Below are 25188 nucleotides of genomic sequence, written 5' to 3' on the forward strand. Positions count from 1 at the left end.
ACAGGACTACATCCAGCATCTCTACGATCGTCTCCATGGGAGAATAGCAGCCTGCATTGCTGCGAAAGGTGGATATACACTGTACTAGTGCCGACATTGTGCATGCTCTGTTGCCTGTGTCTATGTGCCTGTGGTTCTGTCAGTGTGATCATGTGATGTATCTGACCCCAGGAATGTGTCAATAAAGTTTCCCCTTCCTGGGACAATGAATTAACGGTGTTCTTATTTCAATTTCCAGGAGTGTATACCAAAGGAATGTAAGAGCGAGAACTGTCGCAGAATCGGCTTAACGGCTCATGCGTACAAGTTGGTGACAAGAACAAGGTACAGAAAAACGGTAAAGAAAATTGTGTATGAGTCAGATGGCTTTTAGATAGGGGAGCCACTAGACGTTGCGATTGACAATGGAAGCAAGGCTGAAGAAAAATCAAAATGCAGTCCTATGGTCTGTCGAATTGTAGAAAGAGTTCGAAGATATCCAAATTTAGGATAAAAATAAGAGTAAATGTACCGGCGTATCACGAAAATGAAGAGCGCTGGAGCAGAGAAGGCTGTGAGGCATCAGCCAATAGCCCACTGACTAGGACCGCGCTATGACAGGAGTGGCCTCTACAAGAAGGGAATATAAGCACAGCTCCTGCAGCCTCGGACGACAGTAAAAAAGAGTAGAAGACTGTGGTGTCACCGCCAGACACCACACTTGCTAGGTGGTAGCTTAAATCGGCCGCGGTCCATTAGTACATGTCGGACCCGCGTGTCGCCACTGTCAGGATCGCAGACCGAGCGCCACCACATGGCAGGTCTCGAGAGACTGACTAGCACTCGCCCCAGTTGTACGACGACGTTGCTAGCGACTACACTGACGAAGCCTTTCTCTCATTTGCCGAGAGACAGAATAGCGTTCAGCTAAGTTAATGGCTACGACCTAGCAAGGCGCCATTTGTACCATTGCATGTATCTCAAGATAGTCTCACTTGTATCATCAAGAATGCTGTATACCAAAGGACGATATAAAAGTTAAGTGTTCTAGTAGCTACGTTCTTTTCTTTATTGCATTCATTACGAATCCTGTTCCAGACTTCGCGCCAGTCGCCGTGTGTGTACGCGTGCCCTCTCGGCTACCCGTCACTGTGGACTGGCTGCCTTGTCAGTCCACTACAAAGACGGTCACCAGTGGAAACCACGCCTCAGAAGAGTGACGCACAAACTGTGTGACAAAGTTGCATGGACGTTGTATATAGCGAAGGACACTGACTGTTTGCATGTCGCCCATCACTTGCGACAACTCGTTGTAAATCCGAAGTTACGCATTGTCAATCTTCTTTCTTGTAATAAAAAGTAGTAATGTGATTTGCTTGAGTTGTTGTGTAGCTATATGAGAAAGAAGCATCCTTTAGGCACTCTGCCAGAGACGAATGAGCAGGACCCTACATTGGTGACAAGTTATACGAAGAACCAGCGGTGCCTTAATTCTCTCTTGTCTTTTCTTTGCAGAGGCGTTTATTTGCTTTAAAAGTTTCTTGACGTTTTTACTAAACAGTGTTTTCAGGAGGGCTGAGCAGAAATTTTCTTTACTTTTCTCACTTTGCTTGTTTGCCTTGTCTGTTTGTTGCATTTTTCAGTTCCAACATGCCCAGCCCGCCTATTCCGCCCCTGCTCAGGAGCCACAGCTGCGAGCGTTAGATGCCACACAGCTAATGCAGACGTTTCAGTTCTAGACGTAGCAGATGTCTACACTACTCAACATAGTGCAGCAGCTACTGGCCAATGCGCGCAGCACCACCTACTACAGAGGCTATACCACCTTTTTGACAGTTTCGTGAACGAGGAATGACTCGAGTGGTTGTCCCAGCCCGAGGCACACCTACTTACTAGCTCACAGTGTACCAGGTACTGTTGAACTTTCATGTCTATTATCAACCGCAGGAAGTGCAATGTTCCGTTCAACACAGAAGTTATTCCCTAAGGCCACTCCGAGTGAACTCATGTATGATCAAGTTATCTCTTCGCTGACTATTATATGCCGGCCGCTGGGTCCGAGCGGTTCTAGGCGCTTCAGTCAGGAACCGCGCTGCTGGTACGGTCGCAGGTTCGAATCCTGCCTCGGGTATGGATGTGTGTCATGTCCTTAGGTTAGTTAGGTTCAAGTAGTTCTAAATCTAGGGGACTGATGACCTCAGAAGTTACGTCCCATAGTGCTCAGAGCCATTTGGACCATTTGAACTATTATGACCTGTAAGTGAATGTGGTAGTAGCTAGGTGTCAAGTCATTAAATGCAAAAAATGGTCAGAACAAACTTATCGCGAGTGGGTAATATATTTGTAGGGTATGACAAGGAAATGCAAATTCAAATGTGCTTGTGGTGCTTTACATTCAGATGTTATGTTGTGTGATGCGATCGTGCAGGACGTACCTGATGTCAAACTCAAGGAACTAACTTCGCAACAGTCCGATCCATCATTTCAGCAGGTAGTGGAAGTACTAGATCAGTACGATTCCGGTGCCTATACCGCTCATGAATCTGAGCAGTCAGCTGTTTGTCTGGTTGAGTTCCTTGTTTGTGGTCGGCCCATTCAGTGGCAGCTTGAGCTAGCCACGCTGAGTAAACACTGTTACACACCGCGTAAGCAGTTCACTAAACAGGCGACTACACAGGCGAACAGAATTAAATCTTGTCCTCAGTGTTATTTATAGCACAAACGCCAAGACTGCCCCTCCTGACAAGTTCGGTGCTACGCTTGTGGTAGGATAGGACATGTACAGTCCATATGTTTGCAATGGAACATATATAAGAATTCGGCAAACTCTCAAAAATCTAGTCACAAGGCCCATGTAATTAACGCTCTATATTCCAAGTTTGCTACAGGCATTCGCAAAACTGGCATGTGTGCTGCTTCTTCAGTGATACGCCAGTCAAACAAACTTTTTGTTCATTTACTTATTTGTGGGAAACGTGTGAAATTCCAATTGGACACGAGTGCCTATGTCACACTGCTCAATCTTCACACATATGAAAGGTTAGGCAACCCATGTCTGTGTAAAACTAGCACGCAACTGATGGCTTATAATGGACCTGACATTCCCATTTTCGTAACTTGTACTTTGCCTGCCACGTATCACTCGCATACTCGAACAATGACTTTTACAGTGCTACAATCACCTGAGTGTGATAACATATCTGGTCTTGATTCTTTTGATTTGTTTGGCTTTAACATTCAGGACCATGTGTTGTCAGTGACTGCATTCAATGCAAAAGACAGGATAGCTACCTAACTAAAACAATTACGAGAACTTTTTGTCTGAAAGTTTAGGCAAAACTAACAAAAATGGTTCAAATGGCTCTGAGCACTATGGGACTTAACTTCTGAGGTCATCAGTCCCCTAAAACTTAGAACTACTTAAACCTAACTAACCTAAGGACATCACACACATCCATGCCCGAGGCAGGATTCGAATCTGCGACCGTAGCGGTCGCGCGGTTCCAGACTGTAGCGCCTAGAACCGCTCGGCCACCTCGGCCGGCGCAAAGCTAACAACTTTGTTGCACGTATTACGCTAAGTGACAACGCTCAGCCGAAATTTCGCCGGCCCAGAACTGTTCCCATTGCATTACGGGACAAAGTCGATGCTGAACTAGAATTGCAAGATAGCAGAGTTACTGCGCTCATATCAACTAGTCAATGGGTAAGTCCACTGGTTTTCCTCCCCTAACCTACAGGTCGCATTCGCCTCTGTATTGACTAAGTATACAGTCAACCCACAAACTGTGATTGATAGTTATCCATTGCCACGCCCAGAGGATCCCAGGGATAAATTAGGCGCTGGACGCTATTTTTTAAAAATTGATTTGCGCGAAGCGTATCTTCAAATACCGCTCGATGAAGACTCTCATAAAGTGTGTATAGTAAGTACTCATTTGGGCTTGCCGGCCGGTGTGGCCGTGCGGTTCTAAGCGCGTCAGTTTGGAGTCGCGTGACCGCTACGGTCGCAGGTTCGAATCCTGCCTCGGGCATGGATGTGTGTGATGTCCTTAGGTTAGTTAGGTTTAAGTAGTTCTAAGTTCTAGGGGACTGATGACCTCAGTAGTTAAGTCCCATAGTGCTCAGAGCCATTTGAACCATTTTTTGAACTCATTTGGGCTTGGTTAAATATTTGGATTTGCCTTTAGGCAGTGCTTCCGCACCCGCCATTTTCCAGTGGTATTTTGAACAGTTGACTGCACAAGTGCCAAACTGTCGAAACAATTTAGACGATGTTGTCATAACAGGTCGTACACCTGTAGAACATATTGCAAATCTGCATTGTTTGTTTTGTCTGTTATCTGACGCAGCACTCAAGTGTAAAGTGGCTGTCCCTATCTGTCATGGCTGCCGTGAGGACGTGCTGCTGAAGTGCTCCTCATTTTCGATCGTGTTTTCGTGGTATTTTCGTGGAGTTTTGTACAGAAAGTGATATCAGTGATTGCTGTCCTCAGGTACTGTACTGTGCATAAAAATTGTGAATATAACTGTGCAGAATAATCCAAAGGACGATTTTTCCTCACTGCAGGTTGCTAATCTGTCTTGACTGCTAATAAGTTGATGAATACATTTCAATTAGAGTTTTTCCGAACTTAAATAGGGAAAACACGTTTTATTATTTCCTGTAGTTCTTGGAAAAGTGATTTCTGTGTAGATAATATGACTGAATTGAGTATAAATGTATGTTAAAGACTAAATATGACAACGCGTTTTAGTTTTGGCGGGATAAATTGGTCTGCTATTGATTGCTTACGCAGTGACGTAATTTTGGCGGTAACAGTTCTGATAGGTCATTTCACCACGTGTTGGTGATTTGCTGTGCGCTCTTCTACGTCATTACGGAGGGAAGTTCCATGATTGGCGGTTCCCCTTTTATTATCCTATTCGCAGAAAGAGGACTAACGTCATTTTGGCGGGGAAATTTTGGAATTGGTCGTATTCTAGCGCGCAAGTCGATTTGCTGAAAGCATAACAACGTCATTTTGGCGGAAACATTTTATTGGATTGACCAAACTGTCGTGGCGGGAGAGCATTTTATTGGAAGACGCGCTGATAACACTTCGCAACGCGCGTCGTTACTGGACACAAGTAATTTTACGCTGGAGAAACCGCGCTATGCGCGCGTATTGAACGCGCGCAGCTTAATGGTACAGTGGATGCAAAGAGGCACCAACGGAGCAGCTCTGTGTTGAAGCTGCAAGCACAAGAGGTAAAAAAGCAAGGCACATCGCCACGTACATCGAAAAAGAGTGAAGAAGCATATGGAAACAAAATAGCAACATTTGATACACCGAAAAGTACATCAAACGCCACGAAAATTACCGCAGTAGAATAGATACTTAGCGACTTTGCTGCCGAATTGAAAGGCAAGAAGGTTTCCACCAATGTTTCCCAGCTCGTGAGAAATAGAGTCTGGGCATTAGTATTGACACAATCGAGACTAGAAGGAGAGATAGACGCTCTGAATACCGAAGACACCCGACTTCGACAAGTGGAAGTGCTCACTATAGGACTCGCAGTCCATCGAGGCCCTCCAACAGGCGAGGCATGAAGGCCAAATAGACATGTTAAAAGTGGAGAACGACAGGCTGAGACAACAAGTGGATGAGCTGCTGCGCGAAACGGTACCAGACGCAAAACAGAAAATACAAAATTTAGAGGAGGAAATGCGAAAAGCACTAGAGGAAAAACCGCCACCTTCAAGGGTTTGGAATAAAAACGACACAGACTTTCGCATCCGTAGTTGCAGCAGGTGACTCAAAACAACGAAAAACGGTTGCAAAGATAGAAAAAGCTCAGGAAAAGCAGGCTCCAACACTATTTTTTAGACCTACAAACAATGAAAACAATAAAGATGTTTGAACTTACTGACAAGAGAAATAGATCCTCAACAAGAAAAACTGAAGATCAGGGCCACAAGAACCACACCAACAGTCGTGTTAGTGGAAACAACAACCGAAGAAGACTGTAAAAAGTTACGGGCAAGGGCAGAAACGATACAACAGATCAGGGGTAACGAAACCAAAAAAGGATTCATGGGGTCCCAACTACAGTAACGGAGAGTGAATTTCTCTCACAGCTTTATAGATTAAATTTGGAAGGAAATATTAGTGAAGAATAATTCTTTGAAGGGGCGAAGATCAAATTCAAAGCAGGTCAGAAGGGAAGGAGCACAACCAGCATAGTGTTGGACGTTACACCAAAGATAAGAACAATTTTTTTAATCAAATTTCCTGGCATTGTACATGGAGGACGACAATGCAATAAGCAAATGTTTCAAATGCTGTGGGTTACGCTACATAACCAAGTACTGTGAATGTGTTCAAATGAGTGTGAAATCTTATGGGACATAACTGCTAAGGTCATCAGTCCCTAAGCTTACACACTACTTAACCTAAATTATCCTAAGGACAAACACACACACCCATGCCTGAGGGAGGACTCGAACCTCCGCAGGGACCAACCGCACAGTCCATGACTGCAGCGCCTTAGTCCGCTCGGCTAATCCCGCGCGGCAAGTACTGTGATGACGAAAAAATAACGTGAGCCAAGTGTGGGGAGAAGGGACATAAAGAAGCTGATTGCCTGTCGAAGGAACCCCCAGTAGGATGCATTCCATGGCAAAGGATAAACTAAGTTTGTAACAAAGGAGGAGGCTCAGAGTGCCCAACATATAAGATGATGAACGACAGACTAATCGCTGAAATTCAATATGAATATAGAAGAAAACGCAAATAAATTGAGGATATTACAGTTAAATACGAAGAATAGCATCATGGCGAGCAACGAGCTTCCTAAGGCAATGGAGGAGACACGAACAGATATAGCATGTTTGCAGGAACCGTACTAAAGGAACAGCAAACTCATATGTATCCCAAGCAATAGCAGAGTGATAACAGGAGATACACTACCGATGACAGCAATGATAGTAAAACCAGCAGATATAACTATAACTAAAATTACCCAGTTAAGTAATACTCATGCAACAACAGTTGAACTGAAAAGAGGAAACGATATGTGGATAATAGCATCCCCGTACGCCCAATACTCCCATGAACCATATGCGGACTGGATTAAAATGGTGATGGACTATGCAAGAGGAGAAAAATTGCTCATCGCAGCTGATATTAACGCACAGCGAACACTTTGGCATGCAAACACCTCAGATGATAGAGGAAGAATCATCATTGAAATCCTCGTTGAGTACAATCTGTACGTTGTAAACAAGAGGGGCAACCACCAATGTTCCACAATGGCAGGTCACAGAACGAGATAGATATAATTATAGTAAATGATAAAGCTTAACCACACTGCCACACATGGGAAGTGCGGCTAGGGCTGGTACATAGTGACCATAATGGGATAGTGATAGAGCTACAGGGGACTTTAGAGACTATTAATCGAGAAGGAAAGCAGTTTAACCTGAAGAGAGGAAACTGGCCTAACTCAGATAGTGGAATCAGCTGACCTTGCCTCAGAACGTGGTAGTGTAGACTGCAGGATCCACATCCTCACGCAACCATCAGTAAGGGCACAGGAAGAAAGCATTCCAAAGCTCAACTGCATGCTCAAAACACGAACCCTATGGGCTAACGAATTATCCCCACTCCGAAAAGATAGCAGGAAGAAACGCAAATTTTATCAAAAGGCGATAACCATACAAGATAAAGAAATCAGACTGGATGACTATCGTGATGCGGAAGCAAAATGTAAAGAAAAATTAATGATCATAATGAAACAGCATTGGGACAACTATGTCAAAACGCAACTAATTGAAAACACATGGGGCACACAATATAAGCTTTTGACAGAGAAGATTAAATCGCCCAACATACTGTCTACACTGAAACAAGAAAATGGGAACATGACGAGAGGATGGAGAAGCACTGCGGAATATCTGCTTTTCAAACTTTTACCAGACGACGACCCGACGTCATATAACCCAGAACACGCCAAGTTTTAATGATGTCTACTTGACAGAAGCAGCAACTCCCCATTTCGCGAACGAAGAAGTACAAAGGGCAATTTTCAGAATGAAAAGTAAGGAAAGCGCCGGGCCTGGACACTATACATCCGGAGACATTACACCAAGTAGCAGCACAGATAACGCCTTTCTTGACAAAGGTTCTAAACGATGCACTATCGGAAGAGAAAGTACCAGCTGCGTGGAAAACAGCAAACATAGTGATAATATAAAAGGCAGCCGATAAAGACCCTACAAATCCGAGGTCATACAGACCCATATATCTATTAAACACGCTGGCGAAAGTTCAAAAAAGACTATTACGCGATGGTCTGCAAGCCGACTGAGAGCTACAGGGACTTAGCGAACATCAGTATGGGTTTCGCAAGAATGAGTCAATCGACGACGCCATCAATCAAGTGCTTCGAATTATTAATGATACTGACAGAAAATATGCAGTAGCAATACTGATAGATATACAAGGAGCATTTGACAACATGGGTTGGCCTGGATTATTCTTACGACTAAGATAGCTGCATGTCCCGGGCTCCCTATACCACAGCTTGAAAGACTACTGCCGAGATAGGGTCGCCCAATGGAAAGAAGGCAACTGAAAGGTAGTCAAGAAACTAACAGAAGGATGTCCACAAGGATCTATCCTGGGGCCTCAATTCTGGGATATTACAACTGAGCCACTTACCAGTCTCACTGAAGAAAGCGTGATCACAGAAGGCATGGTGGGCTATGATAACGATTTATCAGTTTCAGTTACGGCGAACTGAAGAGCCGAACTGGAAAGAAAGGCAAATCACACCCTGCTTGAAATGAACTACTGGTGCCATATATATAAGCTAACAGTAGCCCCAGCAAAGACGTCATATATGCTGATGAAAGGGAACCTACAGCGGAACCCAATGATAAGGTTAGGTACCAACAATATTGCCAGGAAGAAGGTAACGAGATGCCTTGGTGTCCAGATAGACGAAAAACAATCATTTATGGAGCATATAAAGCTGACAACAGACAAGGCAGTAGCTATTCTACATAAACTCGCCAGAATAAATACAGTAGAGTATAGGATGCCACTAAAAATGATTAAGACGTATTACTATGCAATATACGAGTCGATAGTGAGTTTTGACTCTAGCACATTTGCACACAGATTACATCTATCGACGTATGTGACAGCCGCCAGAAGTGGTCAGAGGAATGTACAGGGCTATTACAAATGATTGAAGCGATTTCATAAATTGACTGTAGCTCCATTCATTGACATATGGTCACGACGCACTACAGATACGCAGAAAAACTCATAAAGTTTTGTTCGGCTGAAGCCTCACTTCAGGTTTCTGCCGCCAGAGCGCTCGAGAGCGCAGTGAGACAAAATGGCGACAGGAGCCGAGAAAGCGTATGTCGTGCTTGAAATGCACTCACATCAGTCAGTCATAACAGTGCAACTACACTTCAGGACGAAGTTCAACAAAGATCGACCAACTGCTAACTCCATTCGGCGATGGTATGCGCAGTTTAAAGCTTCTGGATGCCTCTGCACGGGGAAATCAACGGGTCGGCCTGCAGTGAGCGAAGAAACGGTTGAACGCGTGCGGGCAAGTTTCACGCGTAGCCCGCAGAAGTCGACGAATAAAGCAAGCAGGGAGCTAAACGTACCACAGCCGACGGTTTGGAAAATCTTACGGGAAAGGCTAAAGCAGAATCCTTACCGTTTACAATTGCTACAAGCCCTGACACCTGATGACAAAGTCAAAAGCTTTGAATTTTCGGCGCGGTTGCAACAGCATTTGGAAGAGGATGCGTTCAGTGCGAAACTTGTTTTCAGTGATGAAGCAACATTTTTTCTTAATGGTGAAGTGATCAGACACAATGTTGCGAATCTGGGCGGTAGAGAATCCTCACGCATTCGTGCAGCAAATTCGCAATTCACCAAAAGTTAACGTGTTTTGTGCAATCTCACGGTTTAAACTTTACGGCCCGTTTTTCTTCTGCGACAAAAACGTTACAGGACACGTGTATCTGGACATGCTGGAAAATCGGCTCATGCCACAACTGGAGACCGACAGCGCCGACTTCATCTTTCGACAGGATGGTGCTCCACCGCACTTCCATCATGATGTTCGGCATTTCTTAAACAGGAGATTGGAAAACCGATGGATCGGTCGTGGTGGAGATCATGATCAGCAATTCATGTCATGGCCTCCACGCTCTCCCGACTTAACCCCATGCGATCTCTTTCTGTGGGGTTATGTGAAAGATTCAGTGTTTAAACCTCCTCTACCAAGAAACGTGCCAGAACTGCGAGCTCGCATCAACGATGCTTTCGAACTCATTGATGGGGACATGCTGCGCCGAGTGTGGGAGGAACTTGATTATTGGCTTGATGTCTCCCGAATCACTAAAGGGGCGCATATCGAACATTTGTGAATGCCTAAAAAAAGTTTTTGAGTTTTTGTATGTGTGTGCAAAGCAATGTGAAAATATCTCAAATAATAAAGTTATTGTAGAGCTGTGAAATCGCTTCAATCATTTGTAATAACCCTGTATTCCTGTGGCTATTCGGCGCCTTGGGAACAACATCTGCTGAAGCCCTAAGCGTATTAATCGGCACGTATCCTATAGATATAACAATCAGATATAGAGTGGCAGCGTATTGGCTGAGACGGGGACAGCATCACAAATTCCACCAGATAACTCAGAGGATATCCCGACCAGACTTAAGGCGATGGAGACTGATGGAGTGGCAAAGGCAGTGGGACACCAGTGAAAAGGGCAGGCGCGTATATAAGTTTTTTCCTAATATTGAAGAGCGCCTAAAAATGAGACATGCTGACCCAGGTGCAGGCATGATATATTTCCTTACAGGTCACGGACGGTACCCAAAATACTTTAACTGTATACATCGGGACAGAGCCGCCAATTCCACGTGTGGAAACCTGGGCACACCGGAGCGTGTTGTTCTCCAGTGCAACAGACACGGACCAAGTGAGGAAGTGCAACTGCTACAAGACGAGCTGAAGCGAGCACTGCGGGGCCCTGATAAATGGAAGTTATTCAGTGACACAGCAGACAGAGTCTCAAGGGCCCTTAAGGGGCTCCGGAAAGGCTCAAAATCATGAAAAGTTCAATTTTTACTTTTTTGCGTTTTCTGAATCTGCAGACTATTACCTTTTAATAAATATATAATTTATTCAATTCCGAAGACTACAACTATTTTTAAATTTTTTTTGAAATGTGTTCTACATGGGCGTGACCCACTGTGGCGCTGTTAAACTGCTGTCAAATGGTGTTATTATTAACGTCCGTGTTCATCAGGTACATTTTAGTGATGTGAGATAAAGTATGTGTTGTGGCTAACCTGTGATGGTTCAATATATATCGCTGGTGTGATTGTCGATTGTTTCATGTTTATTTACTCTGTCGTTATCTCGAAAATATTCGTAATTAATTCTGTTTCTTGAGTCTCTGTTTTGTTGAAGTATAATAATGAGTAAAAGTAAAGTTATTAGAAATCCTCTGAAGGCTTTTAAGAAAAGGAGAAATGTTGGAAAGCCAAAGGCATTTAGAAATATGGGAATGAAGATAGGTTCTAACATGGTACGAGCGATGCTTGCTTTAGACAAGGAACGCCTTCGGGCTGCAGACAGGGCTGTAAAGAGTCTAGAAATACAAGCAAGAGTAAACAGGAGGAGGAACAAGAGGAAGCTGGAGGAGGAGTTTGCAGAGGATGAAGATAATCCATCCTATGGACCTGGAATGCACTAAAAAGTTAATCCAATCTTTGTCGCTCGATTCCCAAAACTTTTATTTTCTCATACTAATTACATGTTTTCTAAGGATCTTCCAAACATATTTGTTTCAAACTTTCAGTAAATGTTACACAGTACCTTCTGTATAATTTAACACTGCCTTTTTCCAAAAAACTGTAAATTTTTGAATATATAAATAAAAAATTGCAAAAAAATGTTGTGAATTTTCATTACAATTGAAAAAAAATCATCTTTAATAACTGAACTATAATTTTGTAAAATCCCTGTGTTAAGTTGTAGCCCATATTCCAATAAATAATCTGTAAAAAGTTCAACTTCCTACCTCAAATACTTTGTGAGGAAAGATGTAATTTATAAGCGTTATTTTAACATTGCAAGTATAGGGCGTTCCGGAGCCCCTTAAGGAGAAGTACAGGAGAGAGAGGCAACGCTGAGCTGCGCAGTTCCGGCCTCAGCAACGACAGCCCCGCCAGGACGACAGTGTCAGCGAGGAAACAGAGAGCTACCACGATGTGACAAACCAAGAGTTGTAAAGCTGTAATGTTCTGACGGTATACGTAGATATTACAGCTATGATGTACTAATTGCAAGTTTTATGAACTGACTAATTGTAAGTTTTATCAATTGACGTAGTAGTAATATGTTAACCTTTAAACTTGCTTTCGAAAATTTTAAGCTCCTGACTGAATAACACTGTCAATGTCAATTTAGGTGTCAATATTTATGTCAATGTCAAGTTTTATGCTATCACGTTCTAGATAGGCAAGGCTTTAATGCATATAATGCAAGTAACAACTGAAAAACCACACTCATATGATGTCTGTTAATGTTAAGTTTAATACCCGCAACATCGTACATTAGTAAAGTTTCAATGGTCATAATCGAAGTAATAAATCAATATGAGCACGAAATAAGTCTGTCTCAATTTAAAGCCTGCGCTCTCGATAAATGAACTGTAAGTGGAAGCAATAGTTAATTCAAACGAAAATTTTATCTGTGCTCTCTTACATGTTAAGACACAAATCTTAAATCATTAATTAACTTTACGTAATATCTCAACTTTAAAATTAATTTTAAACTCTACAATTATAACTTTGTCAAATCTTTGTATATTCATTTTTCAATAAGTATTTCTGGCTGCAAATCAGTACTCAGAAAGAGGGCATAGTGGTCGACTTCCACGTTGGTGGGGCATGGGCAACGACACACACAGTATGGTCGTATCGCTCTGTGCGTCGGCCTAGAGACCAGCCCATAGGCTAGAAAGGACCCGTCTTATGTATAAAGATGGCGGGTTATTACAAATAGTAGCAGTTCACAGAGTGAACAAGTGTGATTTTTTAAAACCTGAGCTGCAGTATCTTGGTCATGTCATAAACAGTCAAGGTGTACATCAGCTTCAATCGCATTTGTTAGCCATACGAAATTTTCCAGTTCGTCGCAATGTCACAGAATTGCAGTCAGTCTTAGGAAGATGAACTATTGTAATCGGTTCATACCGAACGCTGAGCACATTGCGGCTCCATTGCGTCGCTTGCTTCACAAGAATGTCCCCTTTGTTTGGACAGATGAAGTGCCAAGTAGCTTTTCAAAAACTTAAAGAAGTATAGCTCAGTGATTGATGCTTAGTTCTTTGATCCTGACAAACCAGTTGTATTGCAAGTTGATGCTTCCTCTTACGGAATTGGTGAAGCGCTCTCGCACAGAACTGGTGATAAAGACAGGACTATCGCTATCGTATGAAAAGTGTTGTCAAATGGCTCTGAGCACTATGGGACTCAACTGCTGTAGTCATCAGTCCCCTAGAACTTAGAACTACTTAAACCTAACTAACCTAAGGACATCACACACATCCATGCCCGAGGCAGGATTCGAACCTGCGACCGTAGCAGTCGCACGGTTCCGGACTGCGCGCCTAAAAGTGTTGTCCAAATCTCAGTGTAACTATTCACAAATTGAGAAAGAGGCTTTGGCTATTGTGTATGGTGTCACCAAATTTCACCACTATTTGTATGGCAGAAAATTCTACTTACAAGGGAACCTCCCCATCGCACCCCCCTCAGATTTAGTTATAAGTTGGCATAGTGGATAGGCCTTGAAAAACTGAACACAGATCAATCGAGAAAACAGGAAGAAGTTGTGTGGAACTATGAAAAAAATAAGCAAAATAAGCAACTGAGTAATCCATGTGCAACATAAGTAACATCAAGGAATACGCGAATGCAGGTGCGTCGTGGTCCCGTGGTTAGCGTGAGCAGTTGAGGTACGCGAGGTCCCTGGTTCAAATCTTACCTCGAGTGAAAAATTTTTTTTCTTTATTTTCGCAAAGTTATGATCTGTCCGTTCGTTCATTGACGTCTCTGTTCACTGTAGTAAGTTTAGTGTATGTGTTTTGTGACAGCACCGCAAAACCGCGCGATTAGTAGACGAAAGGACGTGCCTCTCCAATGCGAACCGAAAACATTTGATCGCAAGGTCATAGGTCAACCGATTCCTCCACAGGAAAACACGTCTGATATATTCTATACGACACTGGTGACGGCATGTGCGTCACATGACAAGAATATGTTGTCGACCCACCTAAATTGTACACTGTGCGAATGGGTAAAAAGATTTTTCTACCTTGGCCGATTTAGGTTTTCTTATGGATGTGATAATCATAAATAAAATAAAATAAATTTAACGTTTGCCGCGATGGAAGACTTGAACCAAGGACCTCTAGTTCCGCAACCTCTCACGCTAACCACGGGACTACGCCTCACCTGAGCTCACGCTATCATTGATGTTGGCTATCTTGCACATGGACTACTCAGTTTGTATATTTTGCTTATTTTTTTCATAGTTCCACACAACTTCTTCCTGTTTTTCTCGATTGATCTATATTCAGTTTTTCAAGGCCTAACCACTGTGCCAACTTATAACTAAATATGAGGGGGGTGCGATGGGGAGGTTCCCTTGTTAGTAGCGGGTCATAAATCTCTGCAGTCCTTGTTTCATCCGACGAAACCGGTTACTGTACGAACTGCCCAAAAATTGCAAAGGTGGACTTTGTTGTCTCAATACCGGTATCGTTCGTCGGCTCAGCATGGTGATGCGGACCCACTTTCACTTTTCCGATTGGCCCTGACACATTGACACTTCTGCTGCATCTTGTTGTCACATCGATGCTCGGGATTCTGAATTGGTTCAATCTTTACCGCTGAACGATAGGAAAATAGCATAGGCCACGGAAGCTGATTCAGATTTGAACATTTTGTTAACATACAGTTGCACATCTTGGCCTCACTCATTGAGTAGCACAAAGAATTCCGTAGTGCCCCGATACTTTGCACGCAGGCATACCCTCTCTGTACAGAAAGGTGTGATTCTTGTTCAAAATGACAGTGGACAGGCTCGTGAGTTGATACCTTAACCTTTGCAAAAAGAAGTGTTACAGTTACTTCACCAAGGACATTGGGGGATTGTTCGTACGAAACAGTTAGCGCGTCGACACTGTACTTGGCAGGGTATGGACGCCCAAATAGAACAGATGACATCATAGTGTTACGCATGTGCAGAAAATCAGTCCACTCCGCCACAAAAATTCTCTGCTTGGCCTAAGACGCAATCGTCATGTGCACATAGACTTTCCGGGACCTTTTTGGAACACTCGTTGGTTAACTGTGATTGACTCGTATAGCAAGTTTCCTTTTGCCAATGAATTCGACAATGTCACGTAGCACACTTCAGGTGTTGTCCTCGGTTTTTTGCCTCGAAGGTTTACCTGAAGTCATAGTGTCAGACAACGGACCTCAGTTCACATCAAATGATTTTGAAACATTCTGTGAACGCAATGGCATACAGCATCTAACTAGTGCACCGTTCCATCCACAGTTCAACGGCGAAGTGGAGCGTTTTGTCAGAACGCTCAAGCAGCAGATGTCCGAACTACGCTCCGCACACACCAGGGATCAAGTATTTCAATTGTTTCTCGCCTCGTATTATTCGCAGCTACGAGATGGACCATCGCCGGCGGCCGCCATCGGACGCTGTTCCACCTGCTCCACCCCCTTCAGCATCCGGCACAGAAGGAAGTCAGCAAGTATCGCTTCGCGCCCCATGGTATTGTCTTTTACAGGGTTTTCAGCGGCGGCAGACAGTGAACGCGAGGCGAGATCATCCGTCGACTTGGCGCTTGCATCTATATTTCAGGTCCAGATGGCTTGTAGCGCCGACATCTACATCTGCATCTACATACATATTCCGCAATACACCATACGGTGCGTGGCGGAGGGTACCTCGTGCCACAACTAGCATCTTCTCTCCCTGTTCCACTCACAAACAGAACGAGGGAAAAATGACTGCCTATATGCCTCTGTACGAGCCCTAATCCCTCTTATTTTTGTGATCTTTCCACGAAATGTAAGTTGGCGGCAGTAAAATTGTACTGCAGTCAGTCTCAAATACTGAGCGAGGTGGCACAGTGGTTAGACACTGGACTCGCATTCGGGAGGACGACGGTTCAATCCCGCGTCCGGCCATCCCGATTTAGGTTTTCCGTGATTTCCCTAAATCGCTCCAGGCAAATGCCGGGATGGTTCCTTTCAAAGGGCACGGCCGACTTCCTTGCCCGTCCTTCCCTAATCCGATGAGACCGATGACATCGCTGTCTGGTCTCCTTCCTCAAATAAACCAACCAACCAATCAGTCTCAAATGCTGGTTCTCTAAATTTCCTCAGTAGCGATTCACGAAAAGAACGCCTCCTTTCCTCTAGAGACTCCCACCCGAGTTCGTGAAGCGTTTCCGTAACACTCGCGTGATGATCAAACCTACCAATAACAAATCTAGCAGCCCTCCTCTGAATTGCTTCTATGCCCTCCCTCAATCCGACCTGATAGGGATCCCAAACGCTCGAGCAGTACTCAAGAATAGGTCGTATTAGTGTTTTATAAGCGGTCTCCTTTACAGATGAACCACATCTTCCCAAAATTCTACCAATGAACCGAAGACGACTATCCGCCTTCCCCACAACTGCCATTACATGCTTCTCCCACTTCATATCGCTCTACAATGTTAGGCTTAAATATTTAATCGACGTGACTGTGTCAAGCGCTACACTACTAATGGAGTATTCAAGCATTACAAATTCTTTTTCCTATTCATCTGCATTAATTTACATTTATCTATATTTAGAGTTAGCTGCCATTCTTTACACCAACCACAAATCCTGTCCAAGTCAACTTGTATCCTCCTACAGTGACTCAACGACGACACCTTCCCGTACACCACAGCATCATCAGCAAACAGCCGCACATTGCTATCCACCCTATCCAAAAGGTCATTTATGTAGACAGAAAACAACAGCGGACCTACCACTCTTCTCTCGGGCACTCCAGACGATACCCTCACCTCCGATGAACACTCACCATCGAGGACGACGTACTGGGTTCTATTTCTTAAGAAGTCATCAAAGTCTATTACTTAAGAAGACATCAAAATCAACTTCGCCTCTGTCATGTGCACGATGATCTTTCAGTGTCTCTTCCCCAGATTCACGGATCCAGAGGACAGTTCGGCCACAGGAGCTGCCAGAGGGTGTCATCACGACGCCGCGCCGCCGGGCGAACATGGAGACGGAGCTTTCGCCTCCTCTACCTCCTACCGATGGAGCTGGACCCGCTTACACCGCAGCAGTCGCCGCCATCTGGCTCATGGCAGCAGGAGGTGGCCGGTACCCTTCTGGTCGTTTCCCGGGGGACGCTTCCGTCAGAGCGAAGGCCGGATGGCGGTGTATGGCCGGAAGCTTGACGGCCCCTGCAGCTACAGCTTCCGGCCCGGCGATGCGCCCCCACTCCTGCCTCCCCCGCCATGGTCGCACTCCCTACACAACGACGGTCAGTCGCTTTGAGTGGGGGGGGGGGGGGGGAGGAATGTTCCGGCATAACAAGAAGATGAAGAACGCTGTGAGACGTCAGCCAATAGCCCGCTGACTAGGACTGCATCACGACAGCATCACGACAGGAGCGGCCTCTACAAGACGGGAATATAAGCGCCGCTCCTGCCAGCCTCGGACGGACAATACAGGAAGAATAGAAGACGGATACTAATAGAAACCACGCCTAGGAAGAGAGCACAACGATAGCAATTATTTGTGATCCACAAACTGTGTGACAAACTTGCATGGACATTGTACGAGGGTCCAAAAGAAATGCACGCTATTTTTTTTTTTAATCCATCTTTTGTTCTACATATCTGAAAGTTTTACAATGTGTGGATACATCCTTTAGGAACAATATTTTCATTTCTCCACATAATTTCCATCCCTCTGAAATGCCTTACGCCATCTTGGAACCGGCGCCTGCCTGCCCGCACGGTAAAATTCTGGACCAATCTGTTGGAGCCACTGTTTGGCAGCGTGCACAAGGCAGTCGTCATCTTCAAAGCTTGTTCCACGAAGAGAGTCTTTCAGTTCCCCGAAAGAGATGATAGTCACATGGAGCCAGGTCAGGACTGCAAGCTGGGTGTTTCAGTGTTGTCCATCCGAGTTTTGTGATCGCTTCCATGGTTTTTTGACTGACATGTGGCCGTGCATTGTCGTGCAACAGCAAAACGTCCTGCTTTTGCCGATGTGGTCGAACACGACTCAGTCGAGCTTGAAGTTTCTTCAGTGTCGTCACTTATGCATCAGAATTTATGGTGGTTCCACTTCGCATGATGTCCTCAAGCAAGAGACCTTCGGAATCGAAAAACACCGTAGCCATAACTTTTACAGCAGAAGGTGTGGTTGTTTTGAATTTTTTTTTCTTGGGTGAATTTCCATGATTCCACTCCATTGATTGCCTCTTCATCTCTGGTGCAAAATGATGGAGCCATGTTTCATCACCTGTCACAATTCTTCCAAGAAATTCATCTCCACCATTCTCATAATGTTCCAAAAGTTCGCTGCATTTTCTTGTTTCTTTGAGAGCCACTGTCAACATCCTGGGAACCCACCTGGCACAAACCCTTTTTAACGCCAACATTTTCAGTATTCTGCAAACACTTCCTTCCCCTATCCCAACGTAGCGTGACGATTCGTTCACTGTGATGCGTCTGTCAGCAGTCACCAATTCGTTAACTCTCTGCACATTGTCTTGAGTGTGTGCAGTACGAGGCCTGTCACGGCGAGGACAATCCTCAATATTGCCGTGCCCGCTTTCATGACGTAACCTGCTTGCCCACCGACTAACTGTACTGCGATCGACAGCAGCATCTCCATACACATTTTTCAACCTCTTGTGGATATCTGCCACCGTCTCGTTTTCACAGAACAGGATTTCTATGACAGCGCGTTGCTTCTGACGAACGTCAAGTGTAGCAGACATCTTGAAGACATGCTGTGACGGCGCCACTCATGGGAACCGGTTGTACTAAGTTTGAAAACAAGCGGGATGTATCTACACACTGTAAAACTTTCACACATGCAAAATGAAACCCGTATTTTTACAAAAATACTATGCATTTCTCTTTGAGTGACCCTCGTATATAGTGAAGGATGTCGTCCATCGCTTGCGACAACTCGTTGTAAATCCAGAGTTGTCAATCTTCTTTATTGTATTTCTAGTACTTTCCGCCGCGGAAGTCCAACACGCGGCAGAACAAATGGACGTGGTCAGCCCACAGAGGGCTCCGCCTCCGCGGCGGCTATTCCGCGCAGCGGCTCTCGCGTAGCGAGGGCGCCACCGCTACGCCACGTGCAGACAGCGGCCAATAGCCGCTCCCTCCGATTTCGTATATAGGGACCCCCTCTGCCTTAGTCCAGCAGGCGATCATTGTAGGCAAAACCACCCCTTCCTTCCGCCTCCTTGATTTCTATCTCACCATCTATGGCCGTCCTATCGCCCTCACTCCCACCCTTAAGTACCTTGGCGTCACCCTCGACCGTCGCCTCTCCTGGACTCCCCACCTCCGGACAATCCAAGCCAAGGCATGCTCCCGACTCAGTCTCCTCAAGCTCCTCTCCAGCCGTACGTGGGGTCTGGACCCCTCCACCATCCTCCACACCTATAAATCCCTCATCCGCCCTATCCTTTGTTATGCCCATCCGGCTTGGATCTCCGCCCCACCCCTACCTTTTATAAATCCCTCCAAATCCTTGAACGCCATGCTCTCCGCCTCGCCTATCACATCCCTCCCCTACGCGGATCCTGTACGATCTCATCCCCTTCCCCCACCTCCTCCTTTTCCTTGAAAGGATACGGATCCTGTACACCTCCCGTAAACTCGATCCTCCTCACCTGCTCGTCTCCCTGATCCTCTCCCAGCCCCACCCGCTGCCGTGCCTCTATTCCCACGTCCCACCCGGTCTCCATCTCTCCACCCTCCTTACCCTCTCCCAAGGTGGCTTCCGCCAGCTCCCCCTCCTTGATGATATCCTCCTCCCCTCCATCTACCCCTCCTACCACCTTTGATCCTCCCTCCCTCTTCCTGTATCTGTTCCTTTGGGCACCCTCCATCCCTCCTACCCTTCTCCCCACTCCTCCCCCGGGCCTCCCCTCCCCTGTCCTTCTCCTCCCATCTCCTCAGCCATTGGCATCTCTGTTCTCCCCTCTCCACCCTCTCCACCCGCCCTCACCCTTCTTCCCCTCTTGGCAGGTCCCTGGACTCGCACACGCTACGTGGACTTTCGCGCGCCGGAGATCATCGCCATGTGTGTCTCGTGTGTGTGACGTCGTTTTGTGTTTTTAGTGTCCGCCGTCACGCTTCTACGTTCACTTATGCCATCGGATTCATTAGTGTTATGTGCGCCGTGTCAACGTGTTTTCAGTGTCTTTCTCGTCGAGTGTGAACGGCTCCGTGTTTTTTTGTGTGTCTGTGCCCCATATTTTTTGCCCGTCACTATGTTCATTTTAATTCTCCATTATTGTACTGTTATTGTCAACTCTATGGCTGAAGAGCGGCATAGCATGCCGCTGCCAGCCTACCTGATTGTTCAGGTGTTAAAATAACAATAAAGTAAAAAAAAAAAAAAAACCTAGTCCAGCCAGTCTGGTACTCGCTCTGAATTTCGTTTCTATCTCGGCGGTGCTGCGTTTTGGTCGTTGCTCGTTGTTGACATTTGCCTGGCTCTGGTTCCGAGTGGATTTACGTTTGGTGTTTGGTGTTGTGGTTTTCCCAAGCCTCCGTTGTTTATCTCTTCCTTGTTGTGTCGCACATAGTCGATCGTGTTCGGTTGTTGTCAGTTGTCGTTGGTCTGTCGTCCGACTCGTCCTGTGTTTACCCGGTGGTGCGTGCTCCACCGCCGGCGGCTTCCCCGCCTGGCGGCTCCGATTCGCGGCCCAAGGCCTTCCCGCTGTTGGTTGTGGTTACTACAGTAATAAAAACTATTGATGTGATTTACTTGAATTGTTGTATGGCTACCCGAGAAACCAGCATCCTCTAGGCACGCCATAAGAGACGAGTGGGCAGGACCACATATGGAAAGTTGGATAATGTACAATATGTGCTTGAGCGAGCAATAAGAATGGATGACCAAGAGCAAAGTGCTCGAATTAAGAAAGGCGTAAGACAGGGATGTACTCTTTCATTCCTACTATTCAAGCTGCACATAGCAGAAACAATAACGGAAATAAAACAAAGGTTCAAGTGTGAAATCTGGTTTCGCAGGACAGAGCGGAACAGGTTGTGGAAAGGGGCCTATATCAGTTGCTGCTAGTTGCACAAACATAAAACTTTTATTTGCTAAAGACACTTAATCTCACATGCCCTTAAAATAATTCAGGAACAAAACGGCTGAGGAACAGAATACAAGTGTTAAAATTGAGTTAAGGAATACACATGGCTAAAGGCCTTAGTTACAAAATAGAAGAACTGAGGACATAAGGTCTGGAGAATAAGAACTGCAGTAAGGGAATTTTAAAAGGTTGTAGACAAAGACATTTCAAATCTTAATTCAAGTAGGCTGAAGTCCTAATCTTAAAATATTTCGTATAAGGTTTGGCTGAAGATCATATACTGAACACAGAACAACTCAAGGCTTAAGGCCTGGATAACAAATTAAGACAGAGAGGAAAATTTTGAAATTTCCAGTGATTTTTTTTCTTTGACAGCTGAAGGCCGTATCTTAAAATACTTCACATAAAGTTCGGCTGAAGGCCATGTACTGAACATAGAACAACTCAAGGCTCAAGGCCTGGATAATACACTCCTGGAAATGGAAAAAAGAACACATTGACAGCGGTGTGTCAGACCCACCATACTTGCTCCGGACACTGCGAGAGGGCTGTACAAGCAATGATCACACGCACGGCACAGCGGACACACCAGGAACCGCGGTGTTGGCCGTCGAATGGCGCTAGCTGCGCAGCATTTGTGCACCGTCGCCGTCAGTGTCAGCCAGTTTGCCGTGGCATACGGAGCTCCATCGCAGTCTTTAACACTGGTAGCATGCCGCGACAGCGTGGACGTGAACCGTATGTGCAGTTGACGGACTTTGAGCGAGGGCGTATAGTGGGCATGCGGGAGGCCGGGTGGACGTACCGCCGAATTGCTCAACACGTGGGGCGTGAGGTCTCCACAGTACATCGATGTTGTCGCCAGTGGTCGGCGGAAGGTGCACGTGCCCGTCGACCTGGGACCGGACCGCAGCGACGCACGGATGCACGCCAAGACCGTAGGATCCTACGCAGTGCCGTAGGGGACCGCACCGCCACTTCCCAGCAAAGTAGGGACACTGTTGCTCCTGGGGTATCGGCGAGGACCATTCGCAACCGTCTCCATGAAGCTGGGCTACGGTCCCGCACACCGTTAGGCCGTCTTCCGCTCACGCCCCAACATCGTGGAGCCCGCCTCCAGTGGTGTCGCGACAGGCGTGAATGGGGGGACGAATGGAGACGTGTCGTCTTCAGCGATGAGAGTCGCTTCTGCCTCGGTGCCAATGATGGTCGTATGCGTGTTTGGCGCCGTGCAGGTGAGCGCCACAATCAGGACTGCATACGACCGAGGCACACAGGGCCAACACCCGGCATCATGATGTGGGGAGCGATCTCCTACACTGGCCGTACACCACTGGTGATCGTCGAGGGGACACTGAATAGTGCACGGTACATCCAAACCGTCATCGAACCCATCGTTCTACCATTCCTAGACCGGCAAGGGAACTTGCTGTTCCAACAGGACAATGCACGTCCGCATGTATCCCGTGCCACCCAACGTGCTCTAGAAGGTGTAAGTGAACTACCCTGGCCAGCAAGATCTCCGGATCTGTCTCCCATTGAGCATGTTTGGGACTGGATGAAGCGTCGTCTCACGCGGTCTGCACGTCCGGCACGAACGCTGGTCCAACTGAGGCGCCAGGTGGAAATGGCATGGCAAGCCGTTCCACAGGACTACATCCAGCATCTCTACGATCGTCTCCATGGGAGAATAGCAGCGTGCATTGCTGCGAAAGGTGGATATACACTGTACTAGTGCCGACATTGTGCATGCTCTGTTGCCTGTGTCTATGTGCCTGTGGTTCTGTCAGTGTGATCATGTGATGTATGTGACCCCAGGAATGTGTCAATAAAGTTTCCCCTTCCTGGGACAATGAATTCACGGTGTTCTTATTTCAATTTCCAGGAGTGTAGATTAAGACAGAGAGAAAGTTTTGAAATGATGATTTTCTTTTTTTTACTTCAGACGGCTGAAGTCCATATCTTAAAATATTTGACATAAGGTTCGGCTGAAGGCCACAAACTGAACATTAAAACAAACTAAATTAATACATGGCTGAAGGCCTCGCACAGTACGTGAGACAAATGAAAATCACAATCCCAAACACAGAACAGTGGTGCTCAGAAGTGTTCCAGGGTCGGCCTGGGGAGGAAACTCTAACAACAGGTTAGGTGAGACAGGCAGCCAAGCATAACACTAAATAATCGGGTGGCAGCACGACCTAGGGACGGCTGAAGAACCAACCAACAACCTAACCAATTCCCTTCCACCCAATCAACGGCACGACAACATCAGCGAGGACGAAGGTCGCAGCAGCACTACGTCTTGATAATTGGCATGTAAACACAGTCAAGGCACAATAACCACTCATAGAAAAAAAAAGGAGAACAACATCAAGCTCTCGAACTACACGCCATGCTGGACAGCATCAACACGGCGAGGAAAACACTGCCGGAAAACTACGCTAACGACCAGGGCAGGTAACCAGAACTTTAACGGCGACAAGGCAGAAGATACCGCTGGTGCACTTCAGTAATAAGTTACAATCATTTCAATAGTTAAACACCATACAGGAAGACGGCTGCAAAAGATGCCGACTCCAGCACACCATCACGTTGTTCTTTGTGGGAACGGCCCAGGAAGCAACAACCGGCAATGAACGAAGAGACTTCACGCCAGTTGAGGTTTCGTAACAGGTTAACTGATTACTCAACTCCAGTATCCAGGTTCGGTGGGCGACGACCTTTGCAGCTCTCGCAGCTAGTGCCTCACAACTCTGACCGCGCGTGTACTCAGGTCCCAGATACGCCGCAGATACTTCCTCGCTGCTCTCTAGCAACCGACCGACTACCCACACACTCCACCACACGGAAAATATAGCGGTCACACCAAAGATGGTACAGCAGTACTAGTATCGATAAACGCCGCTGCTGCCACTGACGGAGGCAAGTGAGCAACACGTTCAGGTAGTAAGTGAGGGAGAAATAAGACGCCACTTGATGGTGAAAAAATGCCAAAAAAAGAAAACGGCATCAGTACGAGCTGGTCACGGCTCAAAGTGCAGAATTAAAATATCGGGTACAAGGAGATGAATTATAAGTTTCACTGAACACTGCCATCTTCAGTGAAAGTACACAAGAATTACAGCCCCTTTCATTTCATTAATGGACTTGCAAAGGACGCTTTAGACTCAAGTTCATCAGTAATAAAACATGTTTACCCTCCTTGGAGCGCAATGTTACAGCGAAACATGAAGAAAATTATTAAGAAAGTTATGAAATACATCACATTCAAGTAACGCAGCATTATAAAGATATAGTTATACTTTCTGCAAAAATAAAGAGGGCTTGAGAAATAGGCTAAAACTTTCCAAGCTGCTGTAATACAGTGTGTTCAAAATAAAACTGTGCTGGAAAGTACACTATTTGGTTACAATAGTGAAGCACCCAGGAGAAGAAGAGGAAAGGAAGTGAAACTTCTCCAGTTAGAGGCTACGTAGTGTTATTTCAGCGATTATAAAATCGAATCACATTTACAACGATCTTGACAGAATGAGCTAACTTACGAGTATGACATTGCATTCTCTGGCCTGAATTCGAAATGGTTCAAATGGCTCTGAGCACTATGGGACTTAACATCTGTGGTCATCAGTCCCCTAGAACTTAGAACTACTTAAACCTAACTAACCTAAGGACATCACACACATCCATGCCCGAGGCAGGATTCGAACCTGCTACCGTAGCAGTCGC

The sequence above is a fragment of the Schistocerca nitens genome, chromosome 1 (genome assembly GCF_023898315.1).
Source record: "Schistocerca nitens isolate TAMUIC-IGC-003100 chromosome 1, iqSchNite1.1, whole genome shotgun sequence".
NCBI lineage: Eukaryota > Metazoa > Arthropoda > Insecta > Orthoptera > Acrididae > Schistocerca > Schistocerca nitens.